The 15755-nt window shown below is 37.9% G+C and overlaps 1 pseudogene; it reads right to left on the reverse strand.

Annotated features, from left to right (window-relative positions):
- Positions 1-982: 982 nt before the first annotated feature.
- LOC111523037 lies at positions 983-7940 on the reverse strand (annotated as a pseudogene).
- Positions 7941-15755: the final 7815 nt, after the last annotated feature.

The raw sequence follows: 15755 nt of genomic DNA on the forward strand, positions 1-15755 counted from the left end.
AAATCTACTTACTTCATGTTAATATAGCCACACCAGTTTTCTTTTGACTAATGCCAGCATCAGTATATCTTTTTTCATCCTTTTACTTTTTTTGTTGTTGTTGTTGTTTTTGAGACTGAGTTTCACTTTGTTGTCCAGGCTGGAGTACAGTGGCGTGATCACCACTCCCTATAGCCTTGACCTCCTGGGTTCAAGCTATCCTCCCACCTCAGCCTCCCGAGTAGCTGGGACTACAGGCATGCACCACCACATTTGGCTAATTTTTTGTGCAGACAGGATCTCACCATATTGACCAGTCTGGTCTCAGACTCATGGGCTCAAGTGATCCTCCTGCCTCAACCTCCCAATGTGCTGGGATTACAGGCATGAGCCACTGTGCCTGGTCATCCTTTTACTCTTAATGTTATTATGTCTTTGTATGTAAAATGTCTTTTTTTTTTTTTTCTGTCTCCCAGGCTGGAGTGCAGTGGCGTGATCTCTGCTCACTGCAACCTCTGCCTCCTGCATTCATCCAATTCTCCTGCCTCAGCCTCCCAAGTAGCTGGGATTACAAGCACCCTCCACCATGCCTGGTTAATTTTTGTATTTTTAGTAGAGACAAGATTTCGCCATGTTGATCAGGCTGGTTTTGAACTCCTGACCTCAGGTGATCTAACTGCCTTGACCTCCCAAAGTGCTGGGTTTAAAGGCGTGAGCCATCGCACCCCCAGCCTAAAATGTGTTTCTTATTGACATTATACAGTTGGATCTTGTTTTTTATTTTCCCCCCAGCATCCAAAATTTTTTGTTTCAAGACAGGGTCTCCCTCTGTCACCCAGGGTGGAGTGCAGTGGTACGATCATGGCTCACTGCAGCCTTGACTTCTGGGCTCAAGCGATCCTCCTGCCTCAGCCTCCTAAGTAGCTGGCACTACAGGCATGTACCACCACTCACAACTAATTTTTTTTTTGAATTTTTTTTATAGAGATGGAGTTTCACTTGTTGCCCAGGCTGGTCTTGAACTCCTAGGCTCAAGTGATCTTCCCACCTTGGCCTCCCACAGTGCTGGGATTACAGGCATGAGCCACTGCGCCCAGGCCAAAATCGTTTTAATAAGAGTAGAGGATCCAGGGTTAGTTTTTATAGCCTTGGCTGGCCCATCAGCCTCTGATGTGCTTGAACTTGGAGTGGTCACAGGGCTTAGTGTGGCTGTGCTGGGTTCCCAGGGCCTTGCCAAAATTTCAGTACACCTCTTGGCCCTTGTAAGGACCAGAGAGCAGGATGGTGCCACAGCCTTTGAGGGTGTCCAGGGCCAGCTGGTTGAAGGTGAGGATCTCGTCCCCAGCTTTGGCGATCTGGCTGCAGGCCCAACTGCTCACATGCAGTGCACACACCTTCAGTTTGGGCACGTCCTGAACCCATTATGGTCCCCACAACCACAGCTGTTTTGTTTTCCTGGCCAGAAAGCTTCATCTTCCAGGTCATCCAGGAAAGAGACAGAGATGGCCATTTGGTGCAACTCATAAATAACCTCTTCACCACAACTTGGTTGAAGGTAGAGTTTCTTCTGGCCAGAAACATATACAGCTTAACCAACAGCCTTCAGTAGATGTCCTGGCTCTTGGGCTCCTGGTGTTGAACCTTTCAGTCATTGTTGTGGCAGGAGACGATTTCCGTGATGGTGCTTCCTGTTCATCCAGGTCCAAAAGCAGTCTTGCTTTTTATCTGACAATCTGTGTCTTTTAAGTGGGATATTTAGATAATACACATTTAATGTGATTGCTGATATGATTACAGTCTATTGCCTTGCCATTTTTCTATTAGTTTCACCATTTATTTGTTCCTTTTTCCATTTTTTTTTTTTTTTTTTTTTTGTGATTCTATCTTATCTCCTTTGTTGACTTATTAGCTATAACTGTTTTGTTATTCTACTGGTTGCCTTAAGGTAGTATACATCTTCAACCTACCACAGTCTACCTTCAGTCTACCTGATGGTAAAAAATTATTTGTTTTCATATGTCTGAAAACATCTTTATTTTTGCCTTTGTTTTTTGAATGATATTTTGCTGAGTATCAAATCCTAGGTTAACATTTTTTTCTTTCAGTACTTTATGTTCTACTATCTCTTCACTTGCAATATTTCCAATGAGAAATCTGCTGTCAGCCTTATCTTTGTTACTCTATAACATGTGGCTGCTTTCAATATTTTTTATCATTGGCTTTGAATAATTTGATTATGACATTCTTTGTGTAGTTTTCTTCTTGTTGAGTTCTTGGATCTGTGAGTTAATAGTTTTTGTCCAATTTGAAAATTTTGGCCATTATTTTTTCAAATATCCCTTTTGTATCTGCTTTTCTCCTCTCCTTTGATGCCTTTGATTATGTTTACATTAGGATTCTGGAAGTTTGTCCCATAGCTCACTGATGCTTTTGTCATTCTTTTTTTTCTCTTTCATTTTTGAATAGTTTCTTTTGCTATATCCTTCAAGTTCACTAACCTTTTCTTCTGCCATGTCTAATCTGCTACAAATATCATTAGCAGATCTCAGATATTGTAGTTTTCATCCCTAGAACCACATCAAATTTTTTAAAATGTCTTTCATGTCTCTACTTTCTGAAAATATAGAATATAGTTATAATAATGTTCAATGTTTTTACTAGTTCTAACATCTTTCTCTGCTTAAGGTCACTTTCAGATAATTGATTATTCTCATCATTGTGGATCATTTTTCTGGCTTCTTTGCATGCCTGGAAAGGCACTGTGAATTTTATCTGTTGGCTGCTGGATATTCTTTTGTTCCTCTAAATGTTCCTGAGTTTTGTCCTGGGATGCAGTTAAGTTACTTGGAAAAGTTTGATTCTTTGGGTCTTATTCTTGTGATTTGTCAAGGAGTGCTCAGTCTATAGTTCATTACATAAGGAAGAATAATGCAATATAGCTAAATAATATACTTCAAGGCAATCTTTAAGTTTAGACTTAAGATTAAGTCTAATCTTAAAAGACTGAAAAAGACTTACTAAATGATCTTAGCAACAAATTTAATCCTCTAATAAAAAACATGAAAATAATAATTTCAGAAAAAAAAATCACTTTCATTAAAAACTGCAAAGCGCTAGAAAGAAAAAGTGAGAGGGACAGAAACTGAGAACAGTGGGTACTTCACAGATTAATTCTGTGAGTAAAGATGAGTTTTGTTTAAGAATTGGTCTCTACTATATGAATGTATTTCATTCTGAGGATAGTGGTTAAAAACAGAGACATTAGGGGCAGACAGACTTGGATGCACATCAGACTCCTCCACACGTTAAAACTCAACATGTATGAGCCTCAGTTATCTCATAGATCTATAAAATGCCATGTTATTTTACAAAGTAATCTAGAAGAATAAAAAGTCTTAATTTCACCAATTAAAATATACAGAAAAAAGGAACTTAACCATTCCCTGATAAGCAAGCAAACTATACATCTAAATTATACATCTAAATATTGTCCCCTTTTCTGGCACCCTCACAATTTTCAAACGGTTTTGAATGAATCAACAAACATTCACAATTTTAAAAAACACATCTCTAGTGAGAGTGTATGATTCAAACCCTATACACATATTATCCTTGCTTTTTTCCTTGTAATACAACTATTATTCTATCTATATCAGCTTAGTAACACTTAATTCTAGAGCCCCATAATTTTTCATTTGAATATAAAAGATAATGCTATCTCAAATAGATTCCAATGCTAAAATTTAATTCCATGTAACTCTTTACATAGACAGCATACTGTTGAATAGAAGCAGTCCAAAGTGAATTAATGCTTGAACCCGTAACTGACAACATAAGTTCATTATTCTTGAACAAATCTTACTTGGAAAAATCAGGTTAAATCATTTCCATTCCTAAAGTATGTATTAGCTTTTATGGCCAAATATGCCTTTTTCAAGAAGACAGTACAAAAGCTATATGAACCCCTTTTGTTTTATTCTACCAATCACTTATTTTACATTGTTACGTATTAGAAATTTTTGTTTTGCCTAATAACTGGAACTGAAAACTTACCACACAAAATAAACCAGGGACACTCTGTAACTCTTGACTAGGTTTTAGGTTTTTAAAAAGTAATGCAACTCATAATTTGGTAAGCATATTAGAATACCACTAGTTAGGAATCTTCAGTAATTAGAAATCAATGAACCTCTGCTAACTCATTTTTGTGACTTACATTTTTTTTTCTACCAATGAAGGCTTCATTTCAGAAGTATTGATTTGCTTATTTTTACTCCAGTTTTTTCATATTCCAGCAGCCTCTTTCATGTATCCTATCTATTCCTTTCTAAAATTCTACTGTTCTGAGCTCTGAGCTTTATGTCCCAAGCTTGAGAAACAACAACAACAACAACAAAAAACTCAAGTAGTCTACTTTGTATCTTGGAGAGTACTAAAATATTTTTAACCTTTTAATTCTGAGAACTGGGGTGCTTTGAAGTTACCCAAAAAACAGGTAGGAAGAAGAAAGAAAAGCCGAAGGGAAGGAGAGAGGGAGGGAAAAAAAGAGACCGTTCTAGGATGGCTTAAAGTGGTTTTGTGGGGTCAGGTAGATAACTTACATCTTACCTCTTGTTATGTGTAACTCTTTTCCTTTTGGTGTAATTGGAAAGACCCTCAACTAGGAGTTAAGAAACTCAGACTTTAGTTCCAATTTTGCTACTATCCTTCAATGTAATCACCAATCTTCTGAAATGGGATCAGGCATGAAGAACAAAATTATTACACCTGGGCCGGGCGCGGTGGCTCACGCCTGTAATCCCAGCATTTTGGGAAGCCGAGGCGGTTGAATCACGAGGTCAAGAGATCAAGACCAGCCTGGCCAACATGGTGAAACCCCGTCTCTACTAAAAATACAAAAATGAGCTGGGCATGGTGTCACGCACCTGTAGTCCCAGCTACTCGGGAGGCTGAGGCAGGAGAATCGCTTGAACCCAGGAGGCAGAGGTTGCAGTGAGCCAAGATAGCACCACTGTACTCCAGCCTTATGACAGAGCGAGACTCTGTCTCAAAAAAAAGAAAAAAAAAAAATGTATTACACCTGAGAGGGTTTACAAGTCTCTGGAGTCATAATGCATGGATAGTTGAAAAGTTAATACTCTTTGGAAAGGTGGGGCTATGGCCCTAGCCAGCACGTGAAATTATTCTCTTTATTTGTATAATAAGATTGTCTCATAGCATTAATAATGATGAAGTATGCATGATTACTAGGGCAAATATAATATAAAAGGATACTTCTAAATTTTTACTCTGTGAATTTCACAGTTTCTGTGACACATTTGAAGAGGGTGAACATCAGTCTACTCCTTGACATACACTACTATAAGTAGTCTTAGCTAAACTGTAAAAGAAAAATGAAGGCTGGGTATGGTGGTTCACACCTGTAATCCCAGCACTTTGGGAGGCCGAGGCAGGCGAATCACCTGAGGTCAGGAGGTCAAGATCAGCCTGGCCAACATGGCAAAACCCCATCTCTAATAAAATACAAAAATCAGTCAGGCATGGTGGCACGCACCTGTAATCCCAGTTATTCAGGAGACTGAGACATGAGAATTGCTTGAACCTGGGAGGCAGTGGTTGCACTGAGCCGAGATCCCAAGATGCCACTGCACTCCAGCCTGGGTGACAGAGCAAGACTTCGTCTCAAAAAAAAAAAAAAAAAAAAAAAGCCAGTGTGGTGGCTCACACCTGTAATCCCAACACTTTGGGAGCCAAGGCAGGAGATCTCTTGAGGTCAGGAGTTCAAGACCAGCCTGGCAAACATGGTGAAACCCTGTCTCTACTTAAAATACAAAACAGCCAGGCATGGTGGCGGGCACCTGTAATCCCAGCTATTCAGGAGGCTGAGGCAGGAGAATCGCTTGAACCCAGGAGATGGAAGTTCCAGTGAGCTGAGATTATGCTACTGCACTTCAGCCTGGGTGACATGGCAAGACTCTGTCTCGAAGAAAGAAAAAAGAAAAATGAAAAGAGGCATATTATTCAACCATGAAATGGCTTAGAACCTTGCCTCTGAAAGTCCTGCTTGGGGCAAGGGGGACTTTTGGTGTGCCAGCAGGAGTTAAAAGCCACTGAAAAAACATGGGGCATCTCCTTAGAGATCAGTCTCCATCAGAGATTTTGAAAAAATGTATAATCATTATATTTTTACTAAATATAGGAACATTATGGTAAGTAACACTACGTTTACATTAAATCTAAGACAAAACATGAAGCTAAAAAGAATTCTAGCTTGGGACCAAGTTTTTAAGGCAGTTGTTCACTCCTCTCTGCTATTAACCATACTTTTGTGGAAAAGTTTGAGGTAGAGTGACTTTGATAACTATTCAAGACTGGTATATTAATACCTCTACTAGTTACAAAGATGAATGGTGGTGATGGTTACAACATAATGAATGTATTTAATACCACTGAAGTATACACTTAAAAATGGTTAAGTTGATAAACTTTATGAAGTATTTTGCCACAGTTTTAAAATTTATGGAAAAAAACCTCTACTAAAGTTCAATATTATCAACAAATATAGACTATTATAAGAGGTTTTTATTTAATTTGAATATGCATTTCTGAATTGACTACTATATCCTGTATTCAGCTCATGAATCATCTGTTACTGTGCTCATGAAAACTATACTTGATTCCAAGTTTTCAAAATACCCATCATTCTTCTTGTGAAGAAGGACCTATGATTAACAGTTCTCACTTTTGTGGCTGTCAGCATGCCTGCATCAGTCAATACCTGCAACACTGTCCATTGTCCAGGATTCCAATCCTGGATGGAATGCACATAAATAAGCCTGTTAGAAATGGCTGTAAAATAAAGATAAATAGGATCTCTATGAAGCCACACTAGAAAATCTACTTCTAAGAATCCTTATAAGTAAGGCAAAAATTTAGCTATTATGCTGGGCGTGGTGGCACACACCTGTAATCCCAGCACTTTGGGAGGCCGAGGTGGGCAGATGACCCAAGGTTAGAAGTTCAAGACCAGCCTGGCCAACATGGTGAAACCCCATCTCTACTAAAAATATAAAAATTAGCCGGGCGTGGTGGCTGCACCCGTAATCCCAACACTTTGGGAGGCCAAGGCGGGCAGATCACCTGAAGTCAGAAGTTCAAGACCAGCCTGTCCAACATGGTGAAATCCTATCTCTACTAAAAATACAAAAATTAGCCAGGCATGATGGCACGCGCCTGTAGTCCCAGCTACTCAGGAGGCTGAGGCGGCAGAATTGCTTGAACCTGGGAGGCAGAGGTTACAGTGAGCCAAGATTGTGCCATTGCACTCCAGCCTGGGGTGACAAGAACGAAACTCTGTCAAAAAAAAAAAAAAAGCTATTAGATTTTTCGTTTTACTCATAGAAGAAACTTGGGTGGAATCAATATAAATGCCCCAAAATAAGGAACTGCTTAAATTATAGTACATCCTTATATTCCATAAGAAAATACTTATTTAGACATTAAAGTATACAACTGAATATTGCTAGAAAAAAAATATATGAACAACAAACAGATTTAAACAAAAAGTTTAATAACAAAGGGTGTTGGGGGTAGGTATTTCAGGCTGATGGGATTATTTTTTCCTACATCCTGCTTATTTGTACTTTCTTTAATACTAATTGCTTATAATAATAAAAAAAACCTGAAGTTTTCTGAAATACTTATTCAACATGAGCTTATCATTCACTTATTAATTCAACAAATATTTGCATTTGTTGAATTAATTCAAACATAGTCCTTACCCTCTCCTTACCCTCCCTCATGTCTCTTAATTTACAAGGAAAAAAAAAAAGGCATGATGAAACAATCTTGGAAATTTTTTACTCCTTTCTTTCATTCTTATTAATTACCCAGTCATTCCTTTTTGTTGAGGTCTCTGGCCCTTTGTTGACAGTATCTACCTCCCCTGCATTTTCTGCCATCGCCTCCCACTTCAGTGTCCATGTAGAAAACCCATTGAAAAACTATGAACTCTGACTCCGTAAAACCACTTCATTCAGTAATCCATACCCAAAGCTACAGCCTCTATCTTCTGATAACCAAGAAATTATTCTACAGCCTTCAAGTCCAATATATGGATCTCTGACTACAACTACTTATTCTTGCAGTTTTTTACTCCATTACTCCCTAAATACCTGCTTTCTTACCTAATTTTGACACCCATTCCTCAACTATTCTCATTTCTTCAAACTACAATCTCCCACGTTTTGTGTGTTTTCTTATCCAGCCTAGGTTCTCAGGTACGTCACCCTCTTCTGCTAACAACCTTCCTCCCTCGTTAATTCCCTCTTCCATTACCTAGAGCATATGTTTTGTACCATCTTACTTCAATTCAAACTTGCTACTTCACCTCTACCCTTATCTCTTTTATGACTCCTTTATCGGAAAAATAAAAATAAAAAGTAAAACCATTAGCTATGAACTCCCTCAACTTCCTGCTCTAGATTTACAAGTTATACATAAAACTATCTTACCTGTTCCCTTCTAGTCTCAGAGGAAAAGGGATCCTTTCTCTTTTCCAGGTTAATTCCTTTACCTGCACCTTTATCTCCTATTAGATCTCACTATACTTTATCCTTTCTTATTTCTCGTCTCTGATGAGTCTGTCTCCATAGTTTATAAAAATGTTAAGCTCTCTTCTCCTGTAGATCTCCTCCTCTATTCTGTAACCTCCTCCCTAAAATTATCTTTTGTTTTTAAGAAAATGTCAAGAGACTTGAAATACTACACATTTATTGTAACCTTTCTCTTTTTTCTTTTTTTCTTTTTGTTTGGGACGGAGGTTTGCTTTTGTTGCCCAGGCTAGAGTGCAGTGGTGTAATCTCGGCTCACCGCAACCTCTGCCTCCCGGGTTCAAGCAATTCTCCTGCCTCAGCCTCCTGAGAAGCCGGGATTACAGGCATGCGTCACCATGCCCAGCTAATTTTGTGTTTTTAGTAGACAGGGTTTCTTTATGATGGTCAGACTGGTTTCGAACTCCCAACCTCAGGTGATCTGCCAGCCTCAGCCTCCCATAGTGCTGGGATTATAGGCAAGAGCCACCGTACCTGGCCCCTTCCCTATTTTAATATACTTTTCAACTCAACACAAACAGAATTCTGCCACCATTGTTTCATTGAAAGTGTTCTGGCAAACATTACTAATGACAGAACTGCCAAATCCTTTTATCTTTTTCAGTTTACTTGGCCTGTCTTTACCTTCTGACACTCCTAACTTCTTTCCTTTCGAAACCTCTCTACCACTGGCTCCTTTAACTCTGAGCTCTGCTGGTGTTCCTGCCCCTCTCTCTCAGCCATTCCTTCTCAGTATTCTGCTGCTTCCTCTTACTTTGCCCGTTTACTAATTTTGGTTCTCATTTCTCTATGTTTAGTCTCTATGAGCAATGGCATCCATTTCCCTCATAATCTCAACTGCCACCTATTTAGTGATATCCATTTCCAGCCCAGGCCTTTCTCCTAAGCCTCAGTCGTGTATATTGAGCTCCTTACTGAACTTCCCTACTTAGGTATCCCATGAGTGCTTAATCTTTCATATTCAAAATGTCCTCACTGGACTTGGTGTCTCCCTCTCCTGTCCCAGCGTTCCATCCCACACCCATAAACACACACACACACACACTCTCTCTCTCTCTCTCTCTCAAAAGCCATGATCCTCCTCCACTCGTCCCTGTCCGGGTTAATGATACCACCATTGCACTCTACAACCAGGACAGGGACCAGGGAGTCATTACAGATTTTCCCCTCATCTTGTCATCCCAGTCATCACTACCCTAGTCCAAAAGCTCATGATTTCCCACCATGACTATAAAACCACACAAAAATACTTCCATTTAAATAACAATAAAGAGCATTTTTACAACATTCCCCCTAGTATTTCAATTATGAAATGACAACAGATTACCTTATTAGCAAACCATGAAGATATACAGCTTACACTATTCACAGTATTTAAAACCCTTGTTTATCGCAGTACCTAATACTGTTCAGCACATGGCAGCTTGTTGCTTATCAGTTCACTTCTTAATAAAGTGAATGTGGCATATTTAAAGATATCCGTAATAATTATTAAGCTATATGTTAAGCAGTCTGGGGGTCAATAACATGATATATAACAAAATACAATTATCACACCTTGTTAGTTCACCAGAATCTCTTTAAAACGCACCACCCACACATACCCATAAATCAGGAAGTAGAACTGCTATAAATGAGCTTCCATTCACTCCCACCCTACTGTCATGGATAATACTTAACCTATGTATGCTCCTTCACTTTCTAACCATTCCTCACCCCAAAATGATGAAAGTAAATACACCCTCGTGACCCCCTTAGAGGAAAAATAGTGTATCCTTAGGTGAATCAGAGGGACTTTGCTTCTCTAAGTCTTTCCTACTTTGCTCTCTGATGACTGAAAGATGAAACCTTCTGTCCCACAAGATATCAAACTGTAATTTTCCTGAAGAGAAACAAAGTACAGTATTAAATACGGCTAACTGGATGAACTGCAATCATGCTAATATATATAAAAGACAAACATGGAGCATTCTTTGGTCAACTGGGAAAGGAGTTGAGGAGACAGGTATATTGGTAAGAGGCCTTCAGAAGCAATGCCTTCCAATCATTCCTGATTTTTTTCTCAGTTTTCTTTAATGCACATGTATTTTATAATTAGGGGAGAAAATGTTCAAAAGCAAGTCCACAGGTCTAGTTTAAAGGTCAAATAAGGTGGGTGCCATGGCTCATGCCTATAATCCCAGCACTTTGGGAGGCTGAGGCAGGAGGATCACTTGAGATCAGTAGTTTGAGACCAGCCTGGCCAACATGGAGAAACCCTGTCTGTACTAAAAATACAAAAATTAGCTGGGCATGGTGGCTTGCGCCTGTAATTCCAGCTACGTGGGAAGCTGAGGAATGAGAATTGCTTGAACTGGGGAGGCAGAGGTTGCAGTGAGCTGAGATCACGCCCCTGCACTCCAGCCTGCATGATACAGCAAGACTCTGTCTAAAAAAACTGTAATAATAATAATTTTTAAAAGGCAAATAAAAGTTATGTACAAAGTGAATTACATCAAGTGGTTTAAAAGAAACCTTGAACTTAATTTAACTGTATATACTAACTTTTTTATATCTAAAAGCTTAAACTTTCAGAATTTCATTTTTCTGTAAAAGAAAGTAAACGAGCATAAATAAAGGTAGAGGCAGAATTGTTACATTCGGTCATACACTATAAAAATTTCTTATCAGAGGCCGGGCGCGGTGGCTCAAGCCTGTAATCCCAGCACTTTGGGAGGCCGAGACGGGCGAATCGTGAGGTCAGGAGATCAAGACCATCCTGGCTAACATGGTGAAACCCCGTCTCTACTAAAAAATACAAAAAACTAGCCGGGCGAAGTGGCGGGAGCCTGTAGTCCCAGCTACTCGGGAGGCTGAGGCAGGAAAATGGCGTAAACTCGGGAGGCGGAGCTTGCAGTGAGCTGAGATCCAGCCACTGCACTCCAGCCCGGGCGACAGAGCGAGACTCTGTCTCAAAAAAAAAAAAAAAAAAAAAAAAAAATTCTTATCAGAAAAGGGTTTTAAAAAGGGTTTTATACCTACTATATTAGTAGTCTTGCAGTTTATTAAAAGTATTGCAGTTCGGTCATGTCGGCTTTGGGTTGTTTTGCCAATGGCATAAACATCTAATTATTAAAAAACAAAAAACAAAGCCTCTATGCTGATAAAAATACATCCTCCAATAAGGGGGAAAAAGTTCTTTGATTAAATACATACGATATTTTTCTACATGGAAAGTTAAAATGAATTTAATCTTCTGTTTCATATCAAACCTATCTTATTTTTTAAGAGTTTGCTTAAAATTAGGTAAACAGTTTGTATATACTGTCCCAAGTTCACTAGGTCAAAAGTTAACAGTATGGGGTCATCAAGTAAATTAAACATTAACAGCAAAACTTAAAGGACTTAAATTAAAAACATAGGGTCTAATCCTATGATGAAAAAAATAAGGAAAAAGTATTCCTATAAGAGCTATAAACTGCTCACCTATTTAAAATAAATTACTTCTTCAGAGCTGCCTTAAAAGGTTAATTTATTTTAAACATATAAGAATTTCCTAGCCAAAAGGGATTTGCACTATAAGAAATAAATTTTATATATTAGGAATAGAAATGTAGTATGAGGCTCAACTGATCACACATCCTCAGTCATATCTCCTACAGACCAGAGTCTCAATTTTACTCCTGTTTATTAAAAATAAATAAGACATGAATGTAATAGATTCCTGGCTCCCTATCCTCCACAACTTCCAATTCATCCCAACTCAATACAGTCTCTGAGAAAGTCATAAGTTGTAATTTTTAAGTTTTTTACTCCTGCAGTTTACATTAAAACTTTCTTTTCATACATTTCCAATACATCCATTTCCATTATTTATGAGTCCTTGTTATGATCTAAAATTGTTCTGCAAATACAAGAATTGTAATGGATAGGACAAAAAGTTAATACCCACCCATGGTATATTTCAGACTATATAGTGTGTGTGTGTGTGTGTGTGTGTGTGTGTGTGTGTGTATATAAAATTAATACCATTCTGGGTGTCACTGTTTGAGAGGGGCCTTGTTAAACAAGAATAACCAGAAGAAGGAAACTAAGATGGTGAAGGGTTTAAGATCATAAAACAATTAAAGACACATTAAAGGATGTTGGAGAGTGGGAATTCTGCTGTCATCATGATTCAAAAAAATAATGATCATATTTAAAGGGTTATTGTAAGTAGGTAGGAAGAAATTTGTTCTCAGTAGCCTCACACTTAGACAACAGGTGGCAGTAAGAAGAGACATATTTTAACTCTTAAGATTCTATTATTCCAATCCTGAATAGGCTTTTATTAAGTTCTTACAATCCTTTATTAAGTTCTTACAAAGTATATATTATTTCAAAAGCAATGTTTCAAAACACTATTTAATATCTCATTTAAGGCCAACATTTTAACATTAATTTTAGAAAGATTAACAAAAACAAATGGGTTTATCCCTTTCCAGGAATCCTTATTGGTAAGTGAAAAAAAAAGTTCATACTTCCCGGCCGGGCGCAGTGGCTCGCGCCACTTTGGGAAGCCAAGGCGAGTGGATCACCTGAGGCCAGGAGTTCAAGACCAGCCTGGCCAACATGGCGAAACCCCATCTCTACTAAAAATTTAAAAATTAGCTGGGCCTGGTGGTGCGTGTTGTACCAGCTACTTGGGAGGCTGTGGCAGGAGAACTGCTTGAACCTGGGAGGCAAAGGTTGCAGTGAGCCGAGATCATGCCATTGTACTCCAGCCTAGACAACAGAGCAAGACTCTGTCTCAAAAAAAAAACGAAAAAGGTCATACTTCCTCAATAAGTGTTGATCATTATTAGTTGTAAATGAATTTTAGTTTAGTTCCACGATTTGTGGCCAAGAATATTGTAAGCAAAATAACTCCTCATACAGGAAAAAAAATCTTAACTCAGTATCTTCAGAGAATCAAAGTTGAAAATGCTATATATGAATCTGTTTTAACCACTTCTAGAAATTGGAGCTCTAAACCATGTAAATTTCCCAAAACAATTACATTTCCTGATGTGTGTATAAATTTTCCCCCATGTAACTAATATTGGTATCCTTTTAAAAAATCACAAAAAGTTTCTTGTTCATAAAACATTTATAGATAATTAAGTACCTATATTGATCTTCCATTAAAATAATCTACCCAACTGCAAAATAAATCTGTTTCTAAACAGTTTATTCTCTTAAGCTGATACCTAGGTAATTAAAGCATGTAGTTATATACTGTTTAAATAACCTCTGAGGAGAATTTTCGAATTGTTTTTAATCTGTCAGCTACAGGGAAAAGAAATTATCCAAGATACTTGACAGAACAAAGATACTGTCAACATAACTGTAAATCAAAATGTTGCATTTTAAAAAGGGAATGTAGATGGATAAATTTGTGGGAAAAGCTCATCACATTCTTACCAAGAAATTTCAGTAAATCTTGTGTAGGTATATAATTTCAGTAGCAGATAAGATGCTATATCTAATTAAATAGTTGTCCATCTTGAGGTCTGACACTTCACAGACCTTTTAAAAAGATAAAGAAGTACTTTTTATGGATTTGTTAATCCATTAAAAAAAAAAAAAAGTACAGAACAGCCCAGGCAACATGACGAAACCCCACCTCTACCAAAAAATACAAAAAATTAGGTGGGTGTGGTGGCAGGCACCTGTGGTCCCAGCTACTCAGGAGGCGAAGGTGGGAGGATCACTTGAGCCCAGGAGACAGAGGTTAAAGTGAGCTGAGATCACTCCACTGAACTCCAGCCTAGGAGACAGAAACCCCATCTCAAAAGAAAAAAAAAAAAAAAAAAACCCAGAAAATACGTAGGTGGTATTAAAATATATATATATGTACACATACACACTTAATTACTACCATAACCACACATCAACATACATACAAAATGACTGTTCACATCCTTTATTAGTTTCCTAATGCCATAAAATTACCATAAACAAATTACCATAAACTTAGTGGCTTAAAACAACAGAAATGTATTGTCTTACAGTTCTGGAGGTCAGAAATTCAAAATGGGTCTTAGCGGGCTAAAATAGCGATGTAGGCATGGCTACATTCCATAAGAGTCTGTTTTCTTGCCTTTTTCAGCTTCTAGAGCTCATGACTATTCTTTGGCTCATGGCCTCCTTCCACCTTCAGAGTCAGCATTGGCTTTCTCACATCTCATCATTGACACGGATTCTTCTGCTTCCCCTTCACACACTTAAAAGACCATGTAATTAGGCCTCCTCAGGTGATCCAGAATAATCTATTTTCAGATCATCTGAGTAACAACCCTAATTTTTATCTGCAACTTGAATTATCTCTCACCATGTAACATATTAACAAATCCCACATAGATTAGGACATGTACATCTTTGGATATCTTTGGTAGACCATTATTCTGCCAACCATATGTATGAATAATTTTTTCTTTACTTTTCTTCAGGAACTCCATGGACCATCATCCAACTCTGAAATGATATGCAAACTATTCACATATATGCATGATTCTAAAGAAAGGGTCTATAACTTTCAACAAATTTTCAAAGTTTAGGAATCACTGAGCTGGGTGCAGTGGCACTTGCCTACAGCCCCAGCTACTCGGAAGGTAGAACGGGATGATCACTTGAGTCCAGGAGTTTGAAGCCAGCCTGGGCAATATAGAGAGACCCTGTCTCTTAAAAAAACAAAAATCGGGCTAGCTAATAGAATACCAATGTTCCTTAGAAGAATAGTTTCGCAGTGTCAACAATGCAAAATTTTAGATTGGCTTTTTGATGTGTATATTTTTAACTATAATCATAAAACCTTGATATGGATTGAAATTTTTTTTCTTGTATTTTTCCTCTGTGTGTTTTTATAGACTGTGTATAGAGAGAGAGAGAAAAAAAGAAAACTTACCCATGTACAAGAGCAAGCAAATTATATGGATGTTCTTGGAACTCTTTTTAATATTGTAACTTTTTGTAAATTTGAAATTATTTCCAAAAAAAAGATGTATTTTTTAAATTAAGTCCATCTCAAAGAAACAAGACCAACAGGAAAATAAAAGGAACCCGAAAACCCTGCTAAGCAAACTTTTTAATACATTCAATAGTATATACTGTTTTCAAGTTACTGTTCAAATGTTTTCTTCAAGAGTCTGCATTCTTTCTTGAAAG

This window comes from Piliocolobus tephrosceles, chromosome X, assembly GCF_002776525.5.
Source record: "Piliocolobus tephrosceles isolate RC106 chromosome X, ASM277652v3, whole genome shotgun sequence".
Lineage (NCBI taxonomy): Eukaryota > Metazoa > Chordata > Mammalia > Primates > Cercopithecidae > Piliocolobus > Piliocolobus tephrosceles.